The 22039-nt window shown below is 45.5% G+C and overlaps 1 pseudogene; it reads right to left on the bottom strand.

Moving 5' to 3' along the window:
- LOC141567666 (elongation factor 1-alpha 1 pseudogene) lies at positions 1 to 8242 on the bottom strand (annotated as a pseudogene).
- Between the last annotated feature and the right edge of the window lie 13797 nt (positions 8243 to 22039).

The following is a 22039-nucleotide window of genomic DNA, read 5'->3' as shown; positions in this document are numbered from 1 at the left end:
CTAACCACTGAGCAAGCCGGCTGCCCTCCCCCCAGCTGCCTTCTTGTCCACTGCTTTGATGACACCCACAGCAACTGTCTGTGTCATGTCATGAATAGCAAAACGGCCCAGAGGAGGGTAGTCAAGAAGCTGTCAATGCACATGAGTTTGCCAGGAACTGTGTCAATGATGGCACCATCACCAACTGTCAAAAACTTGGGACCATCTTCTAGCTTTTTCCCTGAACGACGATCATTCTTCTCCTTCAGCTCAGCAAATTTGCAAGCAATGCGAGCTGTGTGACAGTCGAACAGAGGTGCACCTCTGGTACTGATTTGGCCTGGATGGTTCAGGATAATCACCTGAGCCCTGAAGCCAGCTGCGTCCATTGGTGGGTCATTTTTGCTGTCAGCAGCCACATTGCATGACAAACATCTTTGACAGACACATTCTTGACATTGAAGCTCACATTGTCCCCAGGAAGAGCTTCACTCAAAGCTTCACGGTGCCTTTCAACAGAATTTACTTCAGTTGTAACATTGACTGGAGCAAAGGTGACCACCATGGCAGGTCTGAGAATACCAGTCTCCACTCGGCCCACAGGGACAGCACCAACACCACCTATTTTGTAGACATCCTGGAGGGGCAGACGCAAAGGCTTGTCACTTGGAAGAGTTGGTGGCAGGATGCAATCCAGAGCTTCAAGTAGCGTGGTTCTACTGGCACTGCCATCTTTACGGGTGACCTTCCATCCCTTGAGCCAAAGTGTGTTAGCCCTTGTCACCATTCCAACCGGAAATTGACACAAATGCTACTGTGTCAGGGTTGTAGCCAATTTTCTTAATGTGGGTGCTGACTTCTTTAATGATTTCCTCGTATCTCTTCTGGCTGTAAGGCGGCTCAGTGGAATCCATTTTGTTAACACCCACAATCAGTTGTTTCACACCCCGTGTGTAAGCAAGAAGGGCAGGCTCACGGGTCTGCCCGTTCCTGGAGACACCAGCACCAGCAGCAACAATCAGGACAGCATAGTCATGTTTTTGATAAAGTCTCTGTGTCCTGGGGCATCCTTGATGGTCACATACTTGCTGTTCTCGAATTTCCACAGGGAGATATCAGTGGTGATTCCACATTCACGGTCAGCTTTCAATTTATCCAAGACCCAGGCAGACTTGAAGGAGCCCTTTCCCATCTCAGCAGCCTCCTTCTCAAATGTTTCGATGGTCCTTTGCGATCCCACCACATTTGTAGATCAGATGCCCAGTAGTGGTAGACTCGCCGGAATCCACGTGTCCAATGACAACGATGTTGGTGGGTATCTTTTCCTTTCCCGTTTTGGGTTAGATTTAGAGCTGGTTTTCACTACAACTCTGTTCTGGCAGCAAACCCGTTGCAAAATAGTGAATCACGCACTTTAAACCAGTAAAACTTATGGCGTGTACATTATATCTCAACAAAGTTGTTCAAAGGTAGTCAGTGTAAATCTTATTAATAAGGCAAAATCGCTTTTATATAAGTTTGTCTTTCTCTACCTGTGGCAGCAAATAGCAGTACAGTGCATGCAGAAGTCCTTTTGGAAACATGACAAGGCATAAATAAAAATATACATAAATAAACCATCAAGAACGGGGAAGGGACTAGATCCTACCAGTTTCACGGTTTCTCTCAGAAGACACAGGCTTCTGGGTCAGAGACAAAGGGCAGTTTCCTCCTCACAGCAATAGAGAGTAACCAGAGTATCAGCATTTGCACCTGTCCCCTGAGCCCCAATTCCCACAGGGCGAGGGAAGGGATCAGGTGACGCCCGCAAACAGTGGGTTGCATAACAGGAGACAAACCCCAAAGTTAGGAAATCTGAATTTTTCAGAATGGGCCATAAGCCTGCCTGGCCTTTGTCCTGAAGGAAGATCTTGTCACTATTACACAGGATGCTAAACAAATCTATCCCGTGCTCTGGAGGTGAGACACTCCTTCAATCTTCCAAGGCCGTTCGCTGCACTAACATCCTTGAAAAGAATCCGGAAGAAAAAACACTCAGTGCTTAACTGCAAGACATACAAAAATGCAAGAGACCCGTGGAAACCGTCACCAACACCAACAAACAATGTTATAATAAAGAAACAAGTAAATAACTGAGATAATACTAGGGAGCAGCTGCGTAATCCAGGGACATTACTGCCTGGATCAGTGATGACTGTGACAGTCCTGCGTGTGAGGGCGATACCTCAGTGTCACAGGAATGTGATGGCTCAAAATCGTTGGGTGACACCCCACTGCCTCCAGAATGTTACATAAATGGAATTACTCCGCACATAATCTTTTGAGACTAGCTTCTTTCACCAGGCAAAATGCCTTTGTGATCCAAGCTGTTGGGTGTATCAATACTTTCCTCCTTGAATTGCTGAGGAGTGTTCCATCATACAGATATTTCACAACTTCTCTAGCAATTCATCTATTGATTGATATTTGGGTTGTTTCCAGTTTGAGGCTATTACAAATAAAACTGTGATGACTATTCATGTAAATATTTTGTGGGAACATCAGTTTTTGTTTCGCTGGAATAAGTGCCCAGGAGTGTGAGTGCTGAGTCAACGATAAGTGAATCTTTAATTTTATAAGAAACTGCTGAACTGTTTTCCTGAGTGCTGGACCATTTTGCATTTCCAGCAGTAACGTGTGAGAGGTCTGGTGTCTCGGCATCCTTGTCAGCACTTAGTATTGTCAATATTTTGTTAATTGTAACCATCCTGATAGATGGGAGGAGGCATTTCATTGTGGTCTTAATTTGCAGTTCCCTGAGGGCTGATGAACTTGAGCATCTTTCATGTGCTCATCTGCCATCTGTAATCCTCTTTGTATCTTTTGCCTGTCCTTATTCAGTTGTTTTCTTATTGTCTGCTTTTGACAGCTTTTTATGTTCTTGCATAACCTGATATCTACTTTTCATAGTTTTGCATCTTCAGGATGCAAGTCCTATGTCAGATAGGTGATGTGCAAATATTTCCCCCAAAATGTTTTAAATTTTGACAAGTGCAATTTATCAATATTTTCTTATATGGAAGTATTTTTTATGTCATGTCTCAGGACACAAATATTTTCTACATTGTTTTCTTCTAGAAGACTTGCAGTTGTACACTCTACATTTGGATCCAATTTGAGTTCAATGTTGCACCAGCCGGTGCCCAGGCGTGGGGACCAGATCTACAACCCCTTGGAGCAGTGCTGTGATGAGGGGACCATCCTGCCCCTGAACCAGACCCACCTCTGTGGCCCCTACTGCACCTTCTGGCCCTGCTTCCAGCACTGCTGCCTTGAGTCCTTGGGCTCTCAGAATCGGGCTGTTGTGAGGTTTAAGGTCCCAGGCACGAAGTCCAACTGCTCATCTGCCCCCCTCACCAGGATCTGTGCCCAGGTAAGTGTGCGATTCTAGTCCAGGCTGGGAGAGCGGGGAGCAGGGGATGGACTTTGGTTGTTTGTGTTGCAGCCTGATGTGCAGTCTCTGCTGAGGTCCCCGTCACCCCCTCTCTGAGTGAACATGTGTCTGCCTTTCTCCAGGTCTCTGTCTCTTGCTCTTCTAGGTCCCTCTCATTCTCTCCCCGTCAAATGCATTCTCATTCTCTCTCTCTCTCTCTCTCTCTCTCTCTCTCTCTCTCTCTCTCTCTCTTCCTGTCTCTGTCTCTATCTCTCTCTCCCCAAGCAGAACTCACGTCATCTAAACCATCTGAGGACCAGAGTCACAGGTCACCCTAGATTCTAATATTTGCTGGTCAGTAGTCCTGTATTAAACATTTTTAACTATAAATATTACTTTTTATGCCCTTGAAATTCCTCTGAAAATAGAGTAGACATACTTTTCCCTGTAAACACATGTTTGCTGAAATTGTACTGGCTTATTTCTAGGTTATTTTAAAGCCACAGAGTTCTTGATAAGTTTATTGACACGAAATTATTCTTTTATTTTATTTTCTGGAACCTCTACTTTGTTGTTGCCATATAAATGTCCCTTGTCTGATTATTGGGTAACTAGATACTGGGTTCTTGGGTGGAATTTCTATGGGGAGAGATACAGAAAATTACCTACATCTTTGATTCAGGTTCCACTAGAAAACCTATCCTAGATCTGCCTGAAAAAGGTAAGTTACCTGGAGCTTTCCCATTAACTTCTGCTTCCCGCCTACAGCGGGCAGGTCAACCACACACAATCAGCACGGCCGCCTCAGTGGATTGATACTTAGGGAAATGTGGGCTCCCAAGTTTTCCACAGCAGTGAATTTCTGCCCCACTAAGCAAACGGCACAGCATGCTGTAAATGCTGCTCCCTTTTCGGGGTCGATGTTGCCGAAGCCCAGGATGGGCAGACCCAGCCCTCCCCACACCCTCACTGGGCACAGGGCTCACATGACATGCACAGCTTTTCAAGGCGCTCACTCTGAAGTGGTAAGGGCCTCAAGCTCTTGGGTCCAGGATAATAAAATTCCCTCCATGATCAGGGACTTTATATTCTAAGAACCATTTTGCCAAAACGTGTGGGGATGGAGGTCAGAGTGCAGGGCCATTTGCATAATTTGCAGGGACCAGTGTGAAATGAAACTGTGGGGCCCCCAGTTTAAAATGCATGAAAAAGTTCTATTAAAAGCACTAAAATAAGGTGTTTTTCTTTTAAATTATTTTATTACTTATAAAACATCATAGGGGAACTTTTGCTTCAGGAAAAATGTAGACATACTTTTCCCTATTCTTCTTACTAGGTAAAGCTAAGAACACTGAATATTATATATAAAAACAAACATAAAAGGACTGAAAAGTGGAGGGGAGAAGGCACAGCACAATGGTGAATTCCCTGGGCTTTCTTTTCGCATCATGTATCCAAGAGATGCAACTGAGGAAGCAACCAAACCAGAAATACCAATGAGAGAAGAGCAAGAGGGCCTCCCATCAAAAGTCTTCTCTCTCTAGACTAAGAAGCAGGGAAGGGGCAGACTAGAGAGAGAGACACTTTTAGACAATTCTGCTCTCCTCCAGGCAAATAACACACATACACGTGCACACATGCAAACACACACACACACACACACACACACAACCTGTGGCCTCACACCCACCCCAACTCCTCCAGCAGAGGCCAAGTGGGGAACCCAGACTTCCACCCTCACCTACCTGTGAGGAACCCTGACACCCCCTCAGGTATACTGTTAGAGAAGACCAAGGGGAAGGCACCCCTGCTCCACTATGGAGTCAGAATTTTATCTAAAGAACCAAAAACTTTTATTTATGGGACATTTTGGTTGATTATACGATTTTTCTAGCTTGCTTCTCTGCAAAAATTACATCATTAAATGTATACTTTAGCAACTTCATTTTCAATATATAAAATGCAAAATCATGAACAATTGTGATAATATTTAATTTTTAGAATTAGCTTTCTGATGATGCAATGGTTATGTGGGCTCTTAAGAGTAGTTTATAGTCTGTGACAACATTGTAGTAACTTTCTGATAAATTCGCCTAAATGTAAATTTTAGTAGTTCTAGAGGCAATGATTCTCTCAGGTCAGTTTTTGTAAAAAGACTGAATTTTACAAATCATTTTGGCATAAAGTTTGGATTTATTAAATGGAAACATGTACAATGGTATTTTAATGTTTCATCTGACATTGCTTACAACTTCCTGAGTTTCCAAGAAACCAAATGTTGCTTCCTAATTTATATATAACTCAACATCTTATGTATTTCACCACTGTGTCTTCAATTTCAAGAAAAAATTAATTTTAAAATTATCTTCCTTATTAGTAATTGGTTCACCCAAAGCTTCACATAAACATATTTTGACTACATTTCAACGAGCAGCTGTTTATTGTACACTTAAAAATTGCGATAGAAATGAATATAATTTTCTCTTTATTAATTTTATTTTTAAAGACTTTTTAAGAGAAGTTTTAGGTTTACAACATACCTGAGAGGGAAGAATGGAGACTTTACATATGTGCCTGCCCCCACACACGCATAACCTACCTCATTACGGACATTGCTCACCAGAATGGTACTTTTTTTTTTTTACCAAAGATGAACCTTCGTTAACACATCATGATCACCCAAAGTACAGAGTTTAAGGGTCACTGTTGGTGTTGTGTATTCAATGTTGTAAGGAATAGAAAATATGAAGGCCTGCCTGGGAACATTTGGGGATGTAAACTCTCACAGTGGCTGGGATACGTGCTTGGCCTTGGAAGGATTGGCTACCCTCCCAAGGACCAAGAAAATATTTACAGGATGTGGAGCCTGGCCTTCTTCTTGGCGCAGGTGGGCCAAGCTCCGATACATCTAATCTCATACTAAGGACTGGCCCCAGCTCCTAGCCAGATCCGAGTTCAGTTCCTTGTGTTGTTAACACGTATGCTTATTGGCTCCTTGCCGCTGTTGGTAATGAAGTCCTTAAAACCCCAGAAAGCCGAGGCAGGCAAAGCAGTAGTTGTTGTTGTTCCCCGGGCTGCCTCGGCTGCTGCAAGATATTTTGCCCATGTTGATGACTTTACTTGACTGGGATTTCGCCCGTGCTGATGAAGGGCCGGTGCTGTTTTCTGCGCATGATGTTTTGCCTGTGCTGATGAAAAGCCATTGCTGTATCTACGACTCTAATTGACTGGGCCCTGGTGGTATGATGAATTGCCTCCTTGCTTGTTAGTGGTATGATGATATATTCCCCTAATCTCTGTCTTGTGTTACTTACTTTCACTTTGTAATAAAACTCTTTAACCCCTTCATCCCGGCTTGTGGTGGTGTGTCTTGCGTATCGGGCCTTGAAATTAAGTCTGTGCACAGCAATCGATAATACTTATCCATACAAATTGGCGTCAGGAACAGGATACGCACGACCACCAAAACAAGGCCCCTGTTTAAAAAGAAAAGTGAGGTCTCTTGTGTACCTTGTGATGTTCCCGGATGGGAAGATCCTCAGTTTGCTTCGCTGGCTAAGGAACGGGCAATAGGGATGGTTTAAGTGAAAACTGGGACGGAAAATTACAGACTGCCGACGCCCCTCGGTTGCTTGAAGTGTTGAGGACTGTTCCTGTAGATAAAGGGGGGGAATCGGTGTCGGTGGCAAGGCGAGGTGGATTCTGCTTACTGCTTATCGCCACATGTGTCAACGTGTTAATACCTTAGTTTAAAAAAAAAATGTAATCTAAAAAAAGAAAATACTAATTTACAAGACATGATGGCCATGCTACAATGTCAAAACTATATTTTAGGTAATCAAGCCCGTAGCTATCAAACGGTAGCTAAAAAAGTTGCTGTGCGGTGTGCTCAATACAAATATAAGAAAAGGAAAGGTAGAATTCGGGTCCCCCCCAAAAAAATGTTTCAAGCCTTATTAAAGGCCGGGATGAGCTCGGATAAATTGGATGACATTCCTACTAAAAATATGTGACAGCTATACAAAGACAAAATAAAACAAACAAACCGGGTGAAAGTACAAAAGACTGAGACTAATCCCATTCCCCTTATGGTTCCTTCCCCCTCTGCCCCACCTAATAAAATCTATCCCTTTAAAGATTTATACAAATTTAAATAAAATGGAGGCTAAGCTTCGGTATCCCACAAATTAAAGAAATACACCGATGGGACTACCACCCACATATACAAATAACACTACATTGGAAAAATGGGTCCATTACAGTGGCTAATGCACTTGTGGATACTGGAGCGGAGGCCTCTTTAATTTATGGGAGCCCAGCCAAATTTAAAGGAAACCCAAGTACTATTTCAGGTCCTGGTGGCCATGAAATTCCAGCTAAACAAATTAAGGTGATAATGAGCATTGGTGATTTGCTTTATAAGCTTACAAATTGTATATCTACAAATAAAGGCTTTACATATAATGGTTTATTTCAAATTATAAAACCCTGTTTACTGTCTCATTCTGTTAATCTATGTACTCTAACAATTTTTCCCATAGCCAATTTCTCTGTCCTATATAAAATAAAACCACAACATATATGCCTTGCTAGCTCTAATGCTACCAAACTAGCCGCCATGGGATTACCCTCCCCTTTCTCGGGATGTCTGCAGCATCTCGAGTTGCTCCACTGGAACGGTGATTTTTCTACTTAACTCCCGATCTAGAGGCTGATGTATCCCTTACTTGGATCCCCCGGCGGCTACAGCCTCCTGCTACCTATATACACTTGTCCTTGGCTCGAATATTACAGAACCCTCAGCTCTTGCAAACCCACCTGGATCATAATGCCCAGTCCCTCGCTGAACATCGGGTTATGACTCCCATTGTCAGTAATAAACTGAAGGGCTTCTCACATATTATAACCCAAAACTCCAATCATCATTACTATGATTTTCTATTCACCAGCACAACCGCACATAAGCATTTTAATACAATATTTACTCCCTTATTAGTCATTGTAAACATTTTACTGTTATTATATATATACAACTGTTAGATGTACTGTCACATACAAAAAATACACACTACATTCATGTTTCAAAACCGCTATATAAACTATACTTATGCTCCCACACAGCCCTAGGGCCAAATTATAAAAAATAAAAAATATAAAGTTCTGCCTAAAAACATTTGGGAATATAAATTCTCACAGTGGCTGAGATACGTGCTTGCCCTTGGAAGGATTCGCTACCCTCCCAAGGACCAAAAAAATATTTACAAAATGTAGAGACTGGCCTTCGCCTTGGCGCAGGTGGGCCGAACTCCGATACATCTAATCTCGTACCACGGACTGGCCCCAGCTCCTAGCCAGATCCGAGACCAGTTCCTTGTGTTGTTAACACGTATGCTTATTGGCTCCTTGCCGCTTTTGGTAGTGAAGTCCTCAAAACCCCAGAAAGCCGAGGCAGGCGCAGCAGTAGTTGTTGTTCCCCGGCCGCCTTGGCTGCTACAAGATATCCTGCCCATGCTGATGACTTTACTTAACTAAAATTTCGCCCACGCTAATGAAGGGCCAGTGCCGTTTCTACACATAATGTTTTGCCTATGCTAATGAAGGGCCGGTGCTGTTTCTACACATAATGTTTTGCCTATGCTAATGAAGGGCCGGTGCTGTTTCTACACATAATGTTTTGCCCATGCTAATAAACGACCGATACTGTTTCTACACATGATGTTTTGCCAATACTAATAAAGAGCCGATACTATTTCTACACATGTTGTTTCGCCCGTGCTAATAAAAGGCCATTGCTGTTTCTACAACACTAATTAACTGGGCCCTGGTGATATAATAAATTGCCTCCTTGCTTGTTAGTGGTATAATAATATATCCCCCTAACCTCTGTCTTGTCTTACTTACTTTCACTTTATAATAAAACTCTTTAACCCCTTCATCCCGGCTTGTAATAGTATGTCTTGCGTATCAGGCCTTAAAATTAAGTCTATACACAACAATCCATAATACTTACCGATACAAATGTATTTGTACAAATGTATAATGACATGTATCCATCATGATGATATCATACAGAGTATTTTCACTGCCCTAAAAAAATCCTCTATGCTCTGCCTAGCCATCCTCCTCCCCTGCAACCCCTGACCCTTTTATTGCGTCTATAGTTTGTTTTTCCCAGAATGCTATATAGTTGGAATCATACAATATGCAGCCTTTTCAGATTGGCTTCTTCAGTTAGTAATATGCAGTTCAGTTTCCTCCATGTCTTTTTATGGCTTGATAGTTCTTTTCAGTGCTAAATAATATTCCATTGTCTGGATATACCACAGTTTTTTATCCATTCACCTGCAGAAAGACATTTTGATTGCTGCCAAGTTTTGGTAAATATGAATAAAGTTGCTATAAACCTCCATGTGCAGGTTTTTGTGTGGACACAACTTTTCAGTTCCTTTGGGTAAATAGCAAGGCATATGATTGCTGGATTTTATGGTAAGAGTATGTTTGGTTTTGTTAAGAAGCTGCCATTTCACTCCTAGGTATCTATCCAAAAAATCCAAAACACTAATTCGAAAAAATATATGCATCTCTATGTTTACTGCAGTGCTATTCACAATAGCCAAGACATGGAAACAACTGAAATGCCCATCAATAGACTATTGGATAAAGAAACTGTGGTACATTTGTACAATGGAGTATTACTCGGGCCACAAAAAAAGAATGAAATCTTACCATTTGCAACAACAGGGATGGACCTTGAGAATATTACGCTAAGTGAAATAAGTCAGACTGAGAAAGACAAATATCATATGATCTTACTTATGTGTGGAATTTAAAGAACAGAATAAATGAGCAAATAAAACAGAAATAGACTCAGAGATATAGAAAAAACAAGTTGTTCGTCGCTAGATTGGAGGGGGAGGGGATGGGGAAGAGGGGGAGGGATTAGAAAGTGCAAATTAGTAGACACAATATAGTCATGGGGATATGAAATACAGTCTGGGGAATATAATCAACAATGTTGTAAAGATTATGTAGGGTGCCAGATGGGCACTGGACTTATCAGGGGGATCACGTCATAGACTGTGTAGACGCCTGACCAATGTGCTATACACCTGACGCTGAAGTAGAATAATATTGAATGTCAACTATAAGCAAATATATAGGTCATATAGTCACGGGATGTGGAATATAGTATAAGGAAGATGGTCAGTGGTATTGTAACAGCCATATAAGATGTCAGAGGGGTAGTAGCTTGGAGGAGAGAGGTTATCACTTTGTGAGGGGTGTAAATGTCTAACTATTACGTTGCTTTGTACATCTGAAACTGAAGAGAAAAAAAAAGCCACCAAACTCTTCCAAAGTGGCTGCCCCGTTTTGCATTCCCACCAGGAATGAATGAAAGAGTATCTTGCTCCACATCCTCGCCAGCATTTGGTGTTGTCCATGTTCTGAGTTTTGGCCATTCTAATGGTGTGTAGTGGGGTCTCACTGTTGTTTTAATTTGCATTTCCCTGATGACGTGTGTTATTGAGTATCTTTTCATATGCTTATTTGCCATCTGTATATCTTTTTTGGTGAGGAGTCTGGTTGTTTTGTTTTGTTTTTTCAACCAATTTTATTTTAAACTTGGAAAGAAAAGGGAGGTGTCACTGACATACCTAGAATGGAATCATTCTGGACACACCTTAGAAAAACACGTCCTCACCTCCGCTTTCTGTTCCAGCCCATTTTGGAAACGGTGTTATAGATGAGGCAATACTGGGAGTCTGAGCTGAGCTGGGGTATGGATTGAAGGCTGACTCATCCCCAATGTTCTCAGGCCCTTCCTGGCACCAGAGCTGACTCTTGGATAGTCACCCCTTCTCAGAGGCGATCAGACTTAGGGACTTTTCTCTCTGACTTGTTTCGTTCTCTTTATGTCTTTAAATCCACATCCATGATTTTTCAGAATTCCGTAAGCCTTATGCTTCTCTGGTCTCCTCAAAGTTAAACCCCCTCTGGAGGTCAAAATGGTCATGTATCATGACAGTCCCAAACCACCCACCCCGCCAATGCCACTACTTATTGGGCGGTGGGGCCAAGTGGGCTTGGGAGAGGGTGGAGCACTCTAAACAGGTCTGGCTTGTTTGGGACCAGGTGTTGTAGGCATGGGGAGAGGCATGACGTAAGGCTGCTTGGATTGTAGGAGAGGGTGTGTGGAATTAGCAGGGAGTGTTATGTAAATACCCTCAGCCTTGGCACTAGAGGGCTGTGAGAGGCAGATTACAGATGTGGTACTGGTCATTTCCTTCCTTATACACTTTGCATCTCCTACCATTGAGATTCGGTGTCCATTTCTCCACCCCCTTGAATCTCAGCTGTCCTCCTAACTTGTGGTCCGGAGAACACAGTGGCGTGTCACGGGCCAGTCTAAAGTGTAGACTTTGCTCAAGAGGCCTTGATGATCCTGCTTTGTACCTCAGGAAACTGAAATAATGTGAATACTCTCTGACAAGCCTGTTGGTTAGTGAGAGACCATGTGGAGGAGAACCCTGCTGTCCCAGCTAAGGACACCCCAGAAAGGCCGGTCACCAGTGCAGATGAAGTGACTTTTAGTTACTTTCTAACTGAAAGTAACCTCACCAGGTGATCTGATCAAAAATTACTAAATGGGCAGGTCGTGATGGGTAGTCATGCCCCAGGCCTATAACTTTATTAGTAAAATATTTACCTTTGCCTTAAGCAATTTTTCTGTCCATTGTTTCTGTGCATCTAAGTTAACACACCTTTGAAATGTCTCTTTTTCAGATGGAAGCATAGCCACCCTGAAGAGAACACATAATCTTAACTACACTGTAATCCAATCCCCACTTTGTTTTCTCTCACCTTCATGTAACTTTCCTTATGTTGCCTCCTTTATTTAAATGCCTAAAAGAAACTGCAAACTGTCATTATTCAGAGCATTTGAGAGCTTGCTTCCTGGCAATTGTCATCAGTTTGGCTCAAATAAATTCTTATAAAAACTCTTCACAGTTTTGGACGTTCTTATGTTGACACTAAGAAACTGAGGACACACGAATAGGTTCTTTGTAGTTGATCCAAAACCCAGTCCACTCACCAGCTGAGCGTAGACGTGTGCATAACCCCCACCAAGGTCAACTTCAACCGAGTCTGGCTCAGAGCAGTACAACCACCAAGATGACCTGTGGACTCAAGAGCGTTCACAGACTGGTTCTTTCGTGTCACTGAATGTAGAGAGAGGAAGTTGGTTCTGCAGTGCCAGAAATCTGACCCAGGGTGTGTGTAGTGATGGCTTCCAGGCCGTGGGTCCCTGCAGACAACCCTGATTTCAGCTCCTTCAGGATGCATTTACACTTTTACCCAGATCCTACTCTGACATCCCAGGACATATTCTTTAGACATTTTCTGGGGTGTTCTGTACCCCAGAATGGGAAATTTTTTAGTTGTCTGCGTCCTCACACAAGGACATGCCACAGGCACAAGGACAAATGGGCTCTGTCCGTGGTGCTGACTGAGTGCCTCCCCGCTGTGCGTGCAGAGAAGCAGACGAGATGTCATGCAAGGTCAAGAGACTGTGGACGTCAGGAGACAGGCAAAGAGTGAGATGCCCCTCCCTGGTCAGGAGTGTCCGCTATTGGCTGCCCTTTTAGGTGTTCCAGTGTTCGGATGACAATGGTGCTTGTCAGCACACACTGCCAGAGCCATTGTACAAAGAGCCTTTCACAGCCTCAGGTTCACAAGGGATTCACTCAGACTGCGTGTAGATTTTCCTGGGTAAAATACGATCCTCTACCTCCTCACTTCATTTTTAACCCAGGAAATTGCCTTTCATTCATTCATTTCTTCATTGATTCTTCCTGAGGTATTGTGAATGCTTTGTGTTTCATGTTTCCATTTTAAAAAATACTTTATATAGTTTCATTTTAAAATCACAAATGGTATTTGATTTTTTGGGATTCTTTCTATTTGATACATGCAGGGTTAGGAATTTCTATTTTAATTTGTCATGGGAAGATTGATTTTCATTTACCTAGAATTTATGGCAGATCTTGTGATAACAGGAAGCAGGAGGAGAGATTATTCTTACATGACTTTTAGAAGAAAATTGCAGCCTTTAAGGTAAAATGGGGAAAAGGTTGGTGATTCTGTGTTCGGGGGCTGTTTGTTTAAAGGGACTGAGTGCTAGAAATTTCTTCCCTAGGAAAGGACAATACTTTGAGCATGCCAGTGGAGGGTCCAGAGGAAATGGAATGGTTTTAAATGTTGGTACCACAGAGCTGTCCATGCCAAAGACACGCTTTACCATTGTCATGGTGACAGGTACTGATAACAGAAGAGTGCAGTAGTCAAGCTCTGACTCTGGTCCTCAACGCACCCTGGGTTCAAATCCCAGCTCTGATGGATAATAACAGCAGGGTGATCTGGGTGAATTCATGCCACTTCTTTTACCGTGTGTGTCTCAATTCCCCTAGTTGTAAATGAGGGGGTCCTGATTTTGTCACTCATTGGATTTAGAAAAGATTAAATGGATTAATGTACATAAAGTGCGGAGAACAGAGCCAAATACCAATAAGTGCTCAGAGATACTCACTACTATCATCCTTCCAGGCCCTCAGCCTCGAGGGATGTAACTAATTTCCCACCTCTCCTCACCTCACCCCAGTCTCAGTGTCTCTCTCTGTCCCACGCCATGATCAGCTGCTCTCTGCCTCAGGGCCTTTGCTCCTGCTGTTCCACTTACCTGAAATTCTCTCCCCGTGGGTCACACCAAGGATGCTTCTCAAGGTCCTGGCACCAATATTATCTTCTCCAGGGGGACATTCCTGAATAGGCAGCTAACTACATCCAGCTGTAATTTTCTATCTCCACACATTCAAACAAAAAGACTAACACTTTGCACAAATATAGATTGATTGTGATAGATTTGTCTGGCACTTTAGACTGTGAGGCCCATGAGGGCAAGAGCTGAGTATGTGTAATCACGGCTGGGAAGTGATGCCTCAATTTTCTCATCAGTAAAATAGAACAAATAATTGCAGACCCATTCCAAATTTTGGAAAGTAAAATATGATATACTAAAGTTCAGTGTCTGCAAATATCATGCTCCAGACACCTGGTCTTGGTTTTAATGGTCTTAATTTTTATCATGTGGACCCAGCACTGGTGACTTTTCCACCCAGCCTGAGCAACTAACTCCTCGCTGGTCCACACTCAGAGCACCCCTCCCTGTCCTGTGCCCAATGCCCGCTGGCTCTGACCTCACTCCACTGGGTGGGGACAGGTGAGAATGCAGGCTCAGCCCTGAAGCTCCCTCTCTCCCCAGATAGTCATGACCCCACTCTCTGTCCCACACCCTAGCAATTGATGCAAGAACCGAAAGCCTGTGATTGTGATGGGATTTTTATTCAGTAACACCAGAAGATGCCGGGTAGCCATGGTGAAACTTAAATATATGGAACCAGTAGCTATGTGTTGCCACCTTGGACCAGAAAAGGATGCCCAATCTGCCTGTCATGATCTTGCATAAACCCTAAGCGCCCATAATAATGGTAATACATGTGCAACATGAAAAACTACTTTGTGCTTTACCTCCTAACCAAGATAAGGCCCTGAGTAAATGAAATTCCTCAAAAGAGTCCATACAGCAGAAAAATTGATGTGTATGTGTGATGTGTGTCTCATGGGTAGAATAACTCTTGGAGACATCTGGGTGGTGTTGGATAGACCGTGGGGCCCAGCCAGGGCGTGGGTCCCCAGCCAGGCAGGACGCTGGGAGCAGCTGAACACCATCCTGGTCACTGGGAACACGATGGGGTATGAAGAGCCAGGAGTCTGCTGTGAGCAGCAGTATAGAGAGAGCTGCAGAGAGGCGCACACAGGCTTCCGAGCACCTTTACAGAGCTGCTTGGTGTCCACCACCCAAACTGTCCGCATGGGATAATTAATTAATTAATACTTGAAAGGCAGAACAAAGCTGAAGAGAGAGCCAGGGCCCCAGGAGTGAAAATCACCATAGCTGGGAAAGGACCTTTCACTTGTCCAATCACCAGCAAACTCCAGAATTCGGTATGAATTGTTCCAACTTTGAACAATGGAAAGGGTGCCTAAAATTCATATCGAGCCCCTCAGTAACGCTGACGCACACACACTACTGCGTTATCTGCCTGTTTGTTACATGACTGTCTAGGGACTGGACCAAAGACTGATCTGGACAGGTCAACGTCACATCAGTAAAACTCTCTTTGCCAAGGATTGGCTGTGGGCGAAATTGGAGGAAGTTTAATAGTGAATATTCCCCCCTTCTCCACACGAGGGCGCCAGAACAGAAGTTACTTATTCAGGAGACTCGACTGCTCACGTTCGCTGAATGGTCAGCTCCCACACACCAGCAACCCTTGTACACCTCCTGGGTCAGCTCCTGGGCCGCCCGCGGACACCTACTACAAGAAATGCTAAAGGAAGTTCTTCAAGGTGAAGGGAGATGATGTCTGAGTGGAGTCCAGACCTGCAGGGAGAAAAATAGGAATACTGGAAAAGTAAATATATGGTAAATGTAAAAGACTACTTTAAGAATTATTAAAATACCAGCGCCTCTGTGAAACGACTATTTTCTGGGCCCTCCTGCTGGGCACAGAGGATGTGGTACAATGAATATGACATTCATTGCAACATTGCAACATTCCTATTTTGAAGCCTATATATGACGAGGTCGGGCAAATTAATTTCGCAGACTTGTTGCAACGAGGTTGCTAACCTTTTTTGATATCAGAAGGATTGTCCATTATGAATGTGTGCCAACTGGACAGTTAACCAAGTTTACTATTTGGAAGCGCTGAAAAGGCTGTGTGAAAAAGTTCAACAACCTGAACTTTTTGCCGACAATTCATGGCTCTGGCATCACGACAATGCACCAGCTCACATGGCACTATCTGTGGGGGAGTATTCAACCAGTACATAAATAACTATATTGCAAAACTCTCCCTTCTCACCTGATCTGGCCCCCAATGACTTCTTTCTTTACCTGAAGATAAAGGAAATATTGAAAGAAAGACATTTTTATGATATTCAGGACATCAAGGGTAATATGATGACGGCTCTGATGGCCATTCCAGAAAAAAAGTTCCAAAATTGCTTTGAAGGGTGGACTAGGTGCTGGCGTTGGTGCATAGCTTCCCAAGGGGAGTATTTTCAATGTGACCGTAATGATATTCAGCAATGAGGTGTGTAGCACTTTTCTAGGATGGCTTTGCAAATTTAATTGCCCAACCTCATAGGTACAGGTACATCACAGGGCCATACCCAGGGCGTGCTAATTTGCTTTCTAGAAAGACAGTGGCACTTTGTGAATGGGAAGGCAAGCCCTGGGAAGCCTCTGCACTCTCTGCCTCCCCTCCAAACCACAGCAATGGTTTAGCCCTGTGATGACATCCTTCCACTCATACACACCCTCCCGTTCAGATCCCTCCTCACTGTGCTGATGCGTCAGACCCAGGCAAAGGCTGACTCAGCAGTATGGAAACCAGCAACTGCGTGTAAAGTAAGGACCACCCAACCCCAGCCCTGTCCTACTGCTCAGATTCTCCCCCTCCTGCAAACCCAGCTTTAACTCTCCCCCTCGCCTCCCACCCCACAGCCAGCTTCTGCCCAGACACCAGCACCCCTGCCTCTTCTCCCTCCTGCCCCACCTCTCCTGTCTCTTCCCGTCTCTCCCCACCTCTAGTCGCTCTCTTCCCCTTCCCCGACTCCACTCATCTCTTCTGGTCTCTCTCTGCCTCAACCCCGTCCTCAGTGCCCTTCTTCTCCGACGGCTTCTGTCTTCATCCTCACCCTCCTGGGCACTGACAGGTGGCATCACAGGAGATTCAGGGCGTGAGGGGGACTCCACGAAGGGCTTCAGAGCTGGGGTAGGTGGGGGAAGCCCCTGCCCCTCCCCTCTCCTCTACTTCCTCATTTCTCCCTTCTTCCTGCCTCCCACTCTCTCCGCTTGCCACTGCCCCATTCTGTCCTCTCCCACTTTCTCCTCTGACTCTCCCTTCTCCTCTCTCTTACTGACTCCCATGTCTTAGAACTCCCCTCTCTTGCTGTCTATCCTGTCTTTTCCTGACTCTGCCCTCTCCCCTTCCCTTCTCTCTGCATTTTCTCTCCCTGCTCTCTCCTGCCTCCCACTGTCTCTCCCAGGTGCCTGTCTGCCCTCTACTAGGCTCTTCTAGTCTCCCACCTCCTCTCAGCTCTCTCCCAGTATGTTCCCTCTCTCTCTCCGTCTTTCTATGCCTCACTGTGAAAGCCCCGCCTCTCCAGGTATCCCCCAGCCTTCTGGTGCACACGGCTCCCTCCTTACTCCCTTCTCCCACCTCTCCTCTCTTGCCCCCCACCCCCAGCCCTTCACCCGCCTCTCTCCTCTGCTCTCCTCACAGGTCCCAGCCTCCTCCCCACAGCTTCCCCTGACACTATGTCTTTCTACCAGCTTCCCTATTTGTTCTCTGGCCACTGCTATTTTAACCCCATGTGCATCTCACCAGGACGAGACCTGTCAGGACTCTTACGCCTAAAGTGTTTTTTAAACAACCTCCAGTTCAGTCCCCTCTCAACCTGTGCTCTGATTCTTCAGCCCAAGCCTGATCCATGGCGACCAGCAGCGACTTGTAGAGTAAAGAGGACCCCACTCAAGGCTGCTCACCTGTCCCCTTCTCCCCTCCACCTTCCCCCGACAGCCAGCATCTACCCAGCCACCTGCTCCCTCCGCTGTTCTCCTCCCCGCTGAAAACTTAGCTAACCAACCTAAACCTCAGCTTCCAGCCTTTCCTGCCTCTCCCCCTCTTCTCATATAGCCCGGAGGGGTGTCAAAACTGCAGCCCGTGGGCCAACTGCGGTCTGCAATCCATTGTTAATTGGTCTGCAGCAAATTCCAAAAACATATTTAGTTTACTTAAATAAACCAGGTGAGGCAATACATACTTCACCTTGAGTGAGTGGCCCGGCTGTTTGTGTATTTTACCGCATATGGCCCTTGGTAAAAAACCAAGGCCATACTTTGAAAAAAGTTTGGACACTCCTGTATTAGAGCCTCATGCGGAACAGCTCTAACCAGACCCAGCTGCAGACCTTCTCACCTGCCTTCCCAGCGGCTGTCCCTCGCAGCCCCACCCTCAGTTCCCTTCCTCTCCTGTCGTGTCCAGCGCAACACAGGCAGTAAGGGACGAGAAGGGGCGGCTTTGGGTTAAGTTTTGAGAAAGAAAGAAACAGAGACTTAATGCAGTTAAATCTCAGACAGCCTGACAAGAGACTGGAGCCCAGAATGAAGCCGATTGGTGGCTTTTATTGATAATTATACAAGGAAGTAGCATTGTTTTGTCCACGGTCTGTGAGTCTCATACATCATATCAAAAAACTGATTCAAATCAATCACCCTTGCCTGCAAACAGCCAGAGCAGAAAGTCCTATGATGTCTTAACAACTATGACATGTGCCTCCCCAGGAACAAATCCTTCAGGCTAAAACCTATTGTTAAGAATGGAAGGAGAACTGATGTTATCACATCATTGACTCACTTCCCAAGCAGGTGTGGGAAGGAATATAGTCACGTAGCCAGAAGCTCTCCTCAGCCGGGGAAAGGTGGGGGCTGTGCCCACCTCTATCGACCCCGTGAGTTTTTCTGTTGGTCCCCGCTCGACTGCGTCTGGCTTGAGTTGTTCCCCCCATGGGGAATCTTACTCATCACTGGTTGACCAGCCATCTTTGGGGGCCAAACGGAGAGGCATGGAGCATAAGCACAAGGGTGAAGCAAGGTTCCAGAAAGGCAGTCTCACAGACTCTTCTTTCTTTAAGGAAAGGTGAGGGGGGGACAGTCAGCTGCTGCTGCGTGACAATACCCCCCCACTGCTGCCGTCAGTATCCTCACCCTCCCGTGTGTACAGGCGGTAATCACACAGGGGGGGACACTGGGGGGGAGGGGAGCGGTGTCTCCGGAGAGGAGGATGGATGCACCAGGGGCCACAGCTTGGGTGTAGCCTGTCTTGTTTCTGAATAACTCAAATTCTGTGTCTCTCAGACACTCCCACAGTCTCAGGTTTCTGGCTGTGCCTGATGTGGCCCCAGGTGTGGGGACCTTCAGAGCACTGCTGTGCCAATGCTGCTCCTGGGCCAGACCCACCTCTGTCCCCACAGCCCCTTCTAGCCCTGCCTGGAGCGCTGCTGTCCTGAGTCCTTTGGCCCCCAAACAAAGTCGAAGTTTCTGAAGTGAAGTCCCCGTGCCCGTCCTCTCCCATCTCCAGGGTCGGTGCCAGGTGACGACCCTGCCTCACTCACGGGGAGAAAGGAAGAGGGGGCTGTGGCAAGAGGGGCTCTGGATGCTGGGGCCCTCTCCCATCTGCAAATCTCCTAGTTGCTCCGTCTCCTTCTCTCCCATTTTCTGCCACTGAAGGTGGACGACCAGGCTGCTCTCCTGATGCTGCCACCCTGGGGCCTGGGCACCTCTGGTTATAAGAACACATTCTAGGATATAAAGAGGAATAGGTGGCATGGTTTTCAAATGAAGAAAATATTTACAAGCATATCTTAGGGTATGGTGAGGTTAAATGTATTCTTTCCGTATATCCTGGATAATTATCAAAAAGGAATTTTCCTCTGATTTCAGACAAGCATGAAGCCAGTTAGCTCAGCAGTGGAGATGAGGGCACAGGGCCCTAACTCACATCTGTGCCTGCGACGTCACCGGGGTCCCTGTGGACATCTGGGATTGATTTTTGTTCTTGGATTAGGGCTGTGTCATATGGGAAATGAGCTGCCTGCCTCGTGCCCCAACACATCTGGGCGCTTGTAACTGCTGCCAACCCACTTTCAGCCTATGACAAAAAGGATGTGGACGCCCCCCACTCCTGACAGATATGTTTGTCTCCGGACACACTGTGCTCCAAAAGGCCAAAGGCAGAGCTTGGGGTCAAGGCAGCCTCAGATTTCATTAGTGGGGAGTCCCTTCCAACAGGGAAAGGCCTGCAGTGCTGAGACCCACGTCACTGTCAGTGTCCTGGCCCTTGCGACCAGGAGGGCTCTGCCTGAGGGGGAAGGGTGAGGACATTGAGAAAAGACACAGAGACAGGAAAGTTGGGATCGGGAGGCCCACCGTCCACGGATGGCGGAGCAGTGGCGCAGTTTTTATTTCACACACAGTTTTTATTTCACACACAGTTTTTATACAGTCTTGGAATAGTTATCTGTGCAAACAAGTATTAGCAGAACAAGCAGGCTTCCCACGGGGATAACCTTGCGGGTGCAACGCCTTTGTCAGCTCACAGCCCGCTCCCCACAGTTAGGAGCTCACACCCTCTGGCTCCTGCAGGAGCAGCGCTGTGGCAGCCACGGCGGAATCGGAATCGGGCTGGCCTTGGCCACGTGCCAGCACGGAAGGAAGCCCCGGGGACATGTACCTGCAAATATACGGGGGAGTGGATATCGCTGCGCTAGGTTGTGGGGGTGATGGAGGAGGGGCCCGTGGCCAGCTGTGGTGCCACATGGAGTCTGGCTGTCAGACATTCTGCCTCCCCCTCTCCCAATGTATTCAAGTCCAGCAGAGAAATAAATAAAATGAAAATCAGAGTTGCCTTCCTCCTCCTGATCATTTGTTCCCCTTTCTTCAGGACAATGTGCCAATAGTTTCTAGTCTGACCTTCCAGACAAGGAGAAGGACTTCAGCTGAGCATAGATTTTGGTGCCAACAGGCACCACAGGGACAGGTAGGGGGGTCTTAATTAGAAAATCAGACATTCCTTCTATTCCTTCTCTCCATATGTGTACATTCAAAAAATATTTCTGAAGTGCCTATTTTACATAATTGGTATTGTTTTCAGCACAAGGAAACCGTAGGAAACCAGATAAACCTGATGCCTGCTCTTATGGAGCCCACTCTCAAGCGTGAAAGAAAAAAAATGTATGTAAATACACTGATAAATCATTTGATTCTCACAGAGTATTCTCATTGAATATAATAAAACAGAGTAAAGTGGTAGATAGTGAAATATTTCACAGAGGAGACAACATTAGAAAGAGTGGTCCTTATAGTGAAGGGCACTTGGCCTTGGGGAGACCCCATCGCCCTTTTGTTTGGCAGGTGACACGTGTCAGAGCTGCCAGAAGGAGAGCGTCTGGGCCTGATGGGAGTGGGGCCCAGAGTTGTGACTTACCACCTCCATGGTTTCTTTTCTTCTAACTTGCCCTCCCCTTCTCAAGCATTTATCGTCAACGTGGATAGGAAGACTCTCAGTCAGTGGCCATTGGTTCGTAGATGAACGGGCATGCCCTCTTCTTTATGTGGGTGGTTTTTGTCGCTTGTTGGGGGGCAGGTGCCAGACTGAAGCTAGAGAATGAGAGAAATTGGAGATGCATTTGAACAACTTCAACAAGAAGTTTGACTCTGGCAGGAAAGATTGGAGAGCAGGAAAGGCGTGTGGAGGGAAGGTTTTATTAAAGATGAGAAGCCCTGAGTCTTGTTTAAGTACAGGCGAAAAGGAGCCAGTTCACAGAGACAGGCTGATACTCTGGGGAGACAGGAGATGATTCACAAGGTTCAGTCCTTCATTATGTCAGTGGGAGGCAAGGGCTTCGTGCAGAGTATATCAGGCATGAATGCTGTGGTAATTTACAGGAGATGGGGGAACT

The sequence above is a fragment of the Rhinolophus sinicus genome, linkage group LG11, assembly GCF_036562045.2.
Source record: "Rhinolophus sinicus isolate RSC01 linkage group LG11, ASM3656204v1, whole genome shotgun sequence".
Lineage (NCBI taxonomy): Eukaryota > Metazoa > Chordata > Mammalia > Chiroptera > Rhinolophidae > Rhinolophus > Rhinolophus sinicus.
This window is presented reverse-complemented; position numbering and strand designations above follow the sequence as displayed.